This window comes from Fistularia commersonii, chromosome 13 (assembly GCF_037954325.1).
Source record: "Fistularia commersonii isolate RoL2024-O1a breed Wild chromosome 13, RoL_Fcom_v1.0, whole genome shotgun sequence".
NCBI classification, from domain to species: Eukaryota; Metazoa; Chordata; class Actinopteri; order Syngnathiformes; family Fistulariidae; genus Fistularia; species Fistularia commersonii.
Genome location: NC_141296.1, coordinates 9,103,241 through 9,112,935, shown reverse-complemented (window position 1 = coordinate 9,112,935; position 9,695 = coordinate 9,103,241).

Genomic DNA, 9,695 nt, shown 5'->3' with positions numbered 1-9,695 from the left:
TGTGTATGGTGTCAAAAGGATACTCTTCACCATTATAGCGAGTTCATGATAATGTCACTTCATGCTTAAATACATTTTTAATTTTGAATAGATTAATTTGATATATTTGCATAAAAAAATTATTGAGATACACAGTAGGAGCCTATCTTGTACAGGGGCGCTTGGCCAGACAGTTATAAGGCAATTAGAAGAGTTTGAGTTGGACGAGATGGGGCCTGGAGACGACACAGTGATCAGAACGTGACCTTTTACATGAACCAAATGTTACCGACGTGTGATCAGAACATGACCAGTCTGTGTCCAGAATTTGAGACCTGAGGTGGCAGGTGGGATAATTAAGAGTGGGCCATATGAACAGTAGTTATAGTTGACTTTTATTTCACAAAGACGTGGAGATTTGGTATTAAGGAATGTGTTTGCTGTATTTTTTTTGCAATACTTTTTTTTTGTGTTTTGGGAAATTAATTTTTGAAGCTAACTATCCTGTAGACAGTCAATTGTTATCTGCGACAAAAATTACAGATATATTTTTTCTTATTCAATCTGCAAAGTTTAGATTAAATCCCAAGACCAGTGACTGGCCAATTTGATAATTAAAATCTTGATTCAATTGTTTCACTCTATTTTGGATTTGTGATCATGACATCTGAATATTACAAATAATACATTTAAAAGTAAATCCATTACGATACCTATGGTTCCCAAATTATAACTGTGAGAAGTAAGTATTTGTGAAAGTCTGCAGAACCTGAACCTGCAGGACCTCGTAAAGCCACAGTGACACCTCTATGAACTTGATATTCCAATAAACTCACCACTGTGATTCATTGATTATATTGGTTTGCAAGTGACCTTAAAGATCAGACGATGATCAGTTTCCTTTTTACCTCAACATAGAGACTATTCTTACGATTATCAGTGCACCTGATTCTAATTCACTGGCCACTACTCCTTCACGTCAGTCAGAGAAAGACTGATGTGCTATTAACCTTTACTCTGACAGAATGAAAGAGCTGATATTTATAACTCAGCACTACAATTCTGACTTATACATTCACTCGGTTAACTGACAAATAAAAAGGTAAGGAGATGGAAATACAGATGCTGTTTTACATGCTGACTATTTGTGGCACTTTTTCAAATTGTTGGAACATGAGACTCAGGAAGTAGCACAGCTTTGTTTGTATATACTCATGCTGTGATTTATACAAAAGATGGAGGTGGGGAATGTGAAAAAAAGGTGAAGAAATGCATTTAAGCACATGGAAATGGGTGAAGAAAAGTGTTTCATAATTCTGCATGTCATCACAGTTGCAATTACAACACACACACAAACACAGAGACACACAAGGGATATTTTTTGATGCATTCTGATTCTTCTTCCAATTGCAATCAACAATATGAATATATATATCAATGGTATAATAAATTAGACTGGACTAGTACAACAATATTGCATTATCCATGCAGCTGCAACAGATATTTTGGCCACATCATCAGAATATGAATCTCAAATCTCCAGTTCCAGAGATATCCGATGACTTTGGCAGCCATTTGTCTGCAGGGGATTCATTGCCTGCTTGTGATAGCATAAGCTTTACCCTGTTGTAAGTAACTGCAGTATTTGAGAACTGTGATGATTTTCAGTTGAAGATTAAATGTCCAAGAGTGTTTCAAGAGATCCACCCACTTTCTTATACAGTGCCATCTGTCTGAGATGTGATAAATGAAAGAACACATATCAATCAGTCTTATTTGACCCACATGTCAGATCCTACAATTTTGAGTGGAGCAGAAATGAAGGACCATCAAAGGAGACAAGGTTTTCAAATCTCCCATTGTCCTTGCAACCAAGTGCCAACTCTAAGCATGTTTTTGGTTTAGAGTTGATATTTACAACACAGATGTGTTGTGCATTCTATTTTTTTCTGGTGCACTATTTAGCTATTATTCCATGATCTTCATCATCAGCAAACATTTTCCCACAGGATATTTCATTTTGCTGCCCATCGATTGTAAATCCAAAAGCAAGTTGTATGTAAAGATCCCTACTAGAATCAACAGTTTAAAAAATACACAAAATAATTTCAATCATTCTCATGTTCACATTTACTTTTATAATCAGCAAAACTTCTAAATCGTCTAACTATACATGTTATGTTTGATAATACACTGGTTCTCCTTTGTTAATTTACATAGCCACCAAGAAATGGTGTGTTAAATATGTTATTGCCCATGTAGACAGCCTCTTAAAACACAAAGGAGAAAAAAAAAGTGTTATGTATTATGTGAGACATAGAAATCAATTAATTCAATGACCTCTCTTTAGACATAACTATACTATCATCTTTTAATAAGAAAAATTTCCTTGCAAATTTCCATGCATTGTATAAAGGTCAAATAGGCAATTCTGTCAAATAGCCACATAATCAACCCTCAATAACTTTATGTCTCATAAGTATTGCCTGCTTTTATTTTTATTGTTTGTTTGATTTATTTCGACAACCATAACCTCACTTAACTGGACCAAATGAACTGATGTGTGCACACTGAGAATTTCAGAGCCCTTGATTTGGCTCATCTAAATAGAAAACAGCCATCATTAATGTTTTATTTCTGCTTGCTTTTTTGTTGCTTTTCTGGCCTGAATAAGTAAAAATCTCTGCTGTGGAAAGGGTCTATTAGTTTCAGTAATAAGGTCACACTTCTGTATATACATTAATGTGGTCACATTTAAGGATCCTTTGCCTGGTGGAATCATGCATTAACATCTCATAACAGAGAAAATATTCTTTTGATGTTCATGGGACATCATCTAGTGATTTTCAATTTTATCTTCATCTGGTATCTTCTCCTGCATAGATGCTGAAATCAATCACGGAGAATTGCGTGCCATATATTCCTTCTTCACAAAGCTAATTTAAAACACCAGGCACTGCAGTAAAACCCTTTGCATTATTTAACGTTTGTCTCTCTCTCACTCTGTGTGTGTGTACCCATTTCATTTGTGTATGTGTGTATTCTCATCATTTATCTACTTCTTACTAAAATAAAGCTCGAGCTTTTACTCCATATTTTAATAGAGATAAAACATCTGTGTGGCTGTCACAAATACGTCTTTCCATACAGCGAACTTCTCTCAACATATTTTACTACTTTCATCAGAATGGACAGAACAGGCAAACACATTAATGTGCCCTTTTTCTGTGATAGCTCTTACAAGCAGTGGGATGCAAAGCCTTCTTGATAAATAGTTCAAGAAGAGTTAATGTAGTTTTGTAATTAGTCCTGGCACATCCTGGCATCAAAGAAAATGCAAGAGCAGACAAAGTGGTAAAAGGAGCATTAGAAGTAACATTATTATCAAAATAAGGTTATCAAAATCAACAGGGAAGCCAGAGTGTGGAAAAATTTATATCAACAGCAGCAGCAATGCAACAGTGAATTGATAGTGAAGCATTTGCAGTTAGTTTAGATTTAAGTACCGTTTACTGACTATAGGAAACTGCAGGTTAGGGTGGGTGGACGAAACCTTCTATTGATGTATGGAAACATGACTAATGGGAAGCCTCAACCTCTTGCTGTAGCGGGAGAACTTTAATTTATTGCCCTCTGCATACGCATTCTTTTATTTAGAGGGTTACTTGCGGGGAACTAGTTACTCCCAATTCTTGATTCCTGCGTCAAAAGGTCCTATTGAATAAAAACAAACAGAGTTATTGTGATAACACCCTCTACTTTGACAACTGCAATCCCTCGCAAATCATCTTCTTGACCAGTACAATTAATATCTAATTAACTTTACACACTGAGATACCCACTGGAAAGGTAGCTTCCTCTTTGCTCATTCAACATTGTCTGAATGACTGAATTATTTCCGTGTAAGCTATTGGACAGACGAACTAAAGAACATTCACAACTGTAAAAATACCAATTCTTGGTGGAGTTAAATGATTGGAGATTTTATCATATAACAAAAGCATAAGCATAGCAAACCAAATTTGGGGGAAGCAAATGTATTCAATAGATGCAAAGCTCAAAGATAATGTAATAATTATAAAATCTTTATAAATTATAATGTAAAAATGTTGATAAAACTGAAATGGAAAAAAATAGGGAAAACATAACATTTGTACACAAAAGTCCAAAGTCCAAATTGCCATATGAATCAAATCAAAAATACAACCACACAGAGAAGAGGAACATGGGACCTACCTTATACAGTATGTATGTACAAAAAAACTAAGACATTCCTGGCATACATTTAGAGACTCATAATACAAAAGGAAATATGACAGAAATCTAACAACACATGAGGGCAAATCATTTAAAATTTGTCCAGCTCACAACTACAAATTTCAACCGTACTAACATTTTCATGAAATGAAGCAGCATTTACAAAGCAGCATTTATTGGTACTTATTTTCCATTTTTTCATATGTGAGTCGAGACTATCTGTGTTAACAAAATTACGCAATTTATATAGAAACAACGTGATACTGTGTACCACCAGATATTTTTCTGAAGTTTTAAGCAATCGCTTCTGGAGTTATCTGGAGCAACACAAATAACTTCTAATTTGGTCCATATCAATTTAATTGTTGTCAAATTGAGCCTAAACAAGATTTCCACTGAATGAGAATTGTAATTTCTCTAACCTCAGGCAAGTCTTCAAATACTGCAAATTTTCCTCCAGATTGTCTATTAGAAATTCAACTGCATGGTAAAACGGATTATGAGAATGGTAACGCCTCAGGGGTTCAAGACATCACACGATGATTCAATATCTGAAACAGTGATGGATCATTGTTCATGCAAGCTTTTTGATTGAACTACATAATGAGTGTGCATGTGAGAGTTGGGGATCAGAATGACATTGACAGCATCTGCAAGACTGGGGATAAATACACATAAATCTCCTACAGCTGTGCTGTTTGTAAAGACTGCTTGGTATTTAGACTAATAATGACTTTGGATGTGATCATACAAATACATGTATAGAAATACAGCAATTGTAATGTTAAGAGTAATAATAGTTTGATTAAGGTAATCTAATTTGCATCACTTGGGACACACTGTGGAGGCCCAGGGCACAGGCCATTTCATTGAGCTGGCCTCGTTCAGTTCAATAAGCAATTAATCAATCTGACCAACATTAATTTATTAATATTTTATAAAAGAAGGGATTGCCATGAAAAATCGTAAGAGAGACAGCATGTACTGTCCCAAAGCTTTGGCATATATTTATTAACGCAAAACAAACAATTAAAACAAAAATACCCAATACATGAGAAAACAAGGTGTGGCATACAGTTAAAGTGTGTCAGGGACACCCATCTTCCTCTATTGCTGCAGTACACTTCAGCAAAGTTCCAAACACCAAAACTGCTCCCCAAGCTCCCCAAGTTGAGTGTCTGTCTAGATTATTCAACAGGATCTTAGAGAGTGAGAATATGCCTGTGGAATGGAGAAGAAGTGTGACGTTGCCCACATAGAATAAGTGGGATGTGCAGAATTGCGGTAACTATAGAGGAATAACATTGCATGAGGAAGTCTGGAGTGGCAGAGAAGTATGCTAGACTGGTGCAGGGCCTGTACGCTAGCAGTCAGACAGTGCTGAGGTGTACTGTAGGTACAACAGAGAGGCTCAAGGTGGAGTTGGGACTCCATCAGGGATCAGCTAGGAGCCCCTTCTTGTTTGCACTGGTGATGGACAGGCTGACAGATGAGATTAGACAGGAATCTCAATGGACCATGATGTTTGCAGATGACATTGTGATCTGTAGTGAGAGCAGTGAACAGGTTGAGAAAAATCTCGAGAGATGGAGGTATGCTCTGGAAAGGAGAGGACTGAAGGTTACTCACAGCAAGACAGAATACAATATATGTGTGTGAATTAGAGGGACCCAGGTGGAATGGTGAAGCTACAGGAAATGGAGATCAAGAAGTTGGAGGATTTCAAGTACCAGTACGTAGGGTCAACAGTCCAGAGCAACGGAGAGTGTGGAAAAGAGGTGAAGGGACGGGCTCGATCAGGTTGGAATGTGTGGAGGAAAATGTCAGGGGTACTATGCGATAGAAGACTATCAGCCAGAATGAAAGGAAAGGCATACAAGACAGTGGTGTGACCAGCAATGCTGTATGGCCTAGAGACAGTGACGAGGATGAAAAGACAGGAGGCAGAGCTGGAGGTCGCAAAGATGAAGATGCTAAGGTTCTCTTTTGGAGTGACCAGGATGGATAGGATCAGGAATGAGTCCATCAGAGGGACAGCACATGTTAGATGTTTGGAGGGAAGGTCAGAGAAGCGAGACTGAAATGGTTTGGTCATATACAGAGGAGCGATAGTGAATAAATTGGTAGATGGACACTGGAATCTGAGCTGCCAGGCAGGAGGTCCAGAGGAAGACAAAAGAGAAGATTTATGGATGTAGTGAGAGAGGATATAAAAATAGTCGGTGTGAGAGAGGAGGATACAGAGAATAGGGTTAGATGGAGAAGGTTGATTCACTGTGGTGACCCCTGAAGGGAAAAGCTGAAAGGAAAAGAAGAATTTATGGTAGAAAAACAGAAGAAAACAGAAAAAGCACTAAAAATTATGAACAGCAGACTAAACTTACATTTAAAAAAAACTGTCAAGTCATACTACACTGTTCAAGAGTTAAACTTTAGCATCCCAGTCATTTTTATTTGTACTCTGACTGAAACTGTTACTTTGCAGTTCAATGTGGAATTCACTGTATAATCTTTGGTAGGCTCCTGCAAATCAAAACATTAAATTATTATGTTTTAACCACATTTATCAAGTGCATTGTATAAATAAGGAGTATATTCTTAAATGACAATTTATAAAGCTAATGCCTTTGAGAAACTCATGAAATGTCTTTAAAAGATGCAAACAAGATTGAGTCTGACTTTACCTGCTGAAACACATAGAATATGTAATCACATTTGATGTGTGATGAATTTAGATTAAAAATTAAAATACTTGTCCTTTTTAGAAATAGGATACAGAGAGGGTTAGATGTGGGAGGATGATTGGCTGTGCCGACCCTTCGAGGGGGCAGCCGAAAGCCAAGGATGATGATGATTTAAAACACTGTTACTAGCAGTCCTTGCAGTAAATACTGTATGCATTCTGGCTAGGTTTTAACTACGGTCAAACAGGTCAAATGAGGGTCATTTTTGTAGACTTTTCTGTGCAGCTCAATGTATTAAAAACAACAAAAACAAAGTTTCAAAATATCAGACAATTTATTCACCCTTTGGGTGCTATATCCAGCAACTGGTATTAGAAAAGACAGAAAACATTTCAGTTTCTATAAGTGGCTTCCTGAAAAGTCCCTACCACAAGGGTATGTTGATGAAAGATATTATATAGATAATGTGAAAGAAATGTATCAAAGAAGACATTCAAAAATCAAAAATATTGCTTTCAAATTGTATTTCACATGCAGGTCTCTGCAATAGCTGATGGATGAGTACCGGTAATTTCCAACCTGGATCATCCAAAAATATCCATGGAGAATATTCAGTCAGCAGAGCTCAGCAGAAAGTTTCAAGGAATCTCTTCCAAAGAACGTTGTTATCTGTGGAAATACTGAGCAGGAAAAAAGATGCCTGCCTTGTGATTGAACTATGATCTAGACCCAACAACAGCTTGGCAGCAATCATAATGTCTTATAAGGCTGATAGCAAAGTCTAGATTTGGAGCACTGATTGCTGAAGTTGAGCAAAATTCCGAGCACAGTGATGTCAGATGCTTTTGACTTATTTTTCCGTCACAAGAATAGCTTTTTTTGGCCTGTCAGCAGGGCATAGAAAGCTTCAAGCTGAAGAAATTGTATAAACAGCCAGAAAAAAGGGAGAATAACCTCTTGAAATCATTGAAATGAATCATGAATGCTACTATGATGTGCCTCTGAATATTATTACAAGAGTAGGATTGACTTATTAGGTAGTGTCATCAAGGCAATATGATGATTCAGTGAATATCACATTTAGGCTGCATGAAATTGAATTTCTGTGAATTTTCGATGAATTCATCTTCATTGCAAAATGCTGTTCTCTTGCTTTATTCAGTAGCTTCGTTATTGTAAAATTTCAATTCTTTGATTAGACAGAGCTGAATGTAGAAGAATATCCATGTAAGCCTGAGTGACAGAAATTAATGTAAGCAATCAATGTTGAAAAATCAAATGGAACTGAAAAGTGACATATCTCAGTCTATCCCAAAGAACTTTATCTCCATGAGAAATAATATGAATACACTATAAGAACTGGAATATGTTGCTTGGTATATGTATATTATTTAAAGTAGTAGTAATATTAATAATAATAGGAAAAGTAATAGTAATATCAATAGTAATAGTAATAGTAATAGTAATAGTAATAGTAATAGTAATAGTAATACCTTAGAGGGATAGCTCAGGGATTAGAGCAGTCATCCTTTCAACCAAACATTCCTGGTTCAATTTCCATAGTTGAAGTGCTTTTGAGCAAGACACTGAACCACTAAGTGGCTGCTTACTGCTAACAGTTCATCCATAATGCAGTGGCCAAATGCCACGGCTGTTGTGCTGTATGTATAACTTAATATGAAAAATAAAGGGTTTTCAATTCTATTTATCGGTGCATGCAAGTCCAAAGTGCTTAAACTTAACATTACCTGGCCACTCTCTTCCCTAAGGTCACAGTTTTTTTGTGAATAAATGATTTTGTCAGTACAAAATGAAAATGAATTCCACCAGATTGGATTGCAAGAAAAATATGAAATAACAGTAAATCAAAACCTGAAGCTAAGATGGTTTGCTTGTTTTTCAGCAATGTTTTGCCCTATTTGCCCTATGATTACACCTACTCAAGAGATATATAACCCTCTACTGCCATCGCCAGGCCAATGCAGACTTCTTATATTTCTTGATATCTTGACTTCTAGGGTAATAAATTACTCTGGAAGTCTTGACATGTAAAGTTATAGCAACTTTTAAAGTTCTTTTCTTCACTTAACATCTGTTAAAAAGACAGTACTTTGCCTCATATTGGAATGAACTTGAATGTCACCAAACAATGCGGCCAAGCTCACATATATAATCACAATGCAGTCCTATCACATATGTTTATTATTGTACTGGATGGTAACTGTTACTTTATCGCAGATAATCTAACCGTGACCAAATGGCCAATGAAAACACAATGAAGGGATCCAACGTATTCAAGGAACCTGAAGAAAAATTATTTTCAGTCTCATTTTCACAGTAGAAAAATTGGAGGATAGCAAAATCTCTTGGAAAAGGAAAATCCCACTACCCTTTTGCCTTATCTTTGTTCCCTAAAATTGATGATTGTACTGTGAAAGGAGTTATTCAATAAATAATTAGGATGGTAATATAAGACATGTTTTGAATACTATTAAAACCATAGTTTTACATAAAATAACAGAACTGGTTATTTGCGTGATTTTTATCTGTTTATATCCTATTACTCAAAATTAAGGTGAAATTAATAACTTCAATGAACAGCATTTTTGATTAACTTGTTGGAAACAGAAAGATTGAAGATTCTTTTTTGTCACATGCAAAATGACAGTATCACATGCTATGAAATGTCTCCTGAACGGCCCAGTCAGTAATAAGTAAATTGTGTGAGAGTGTACGTACATACAGACTAGAAATAATTGGGTAAAATCAAATTGC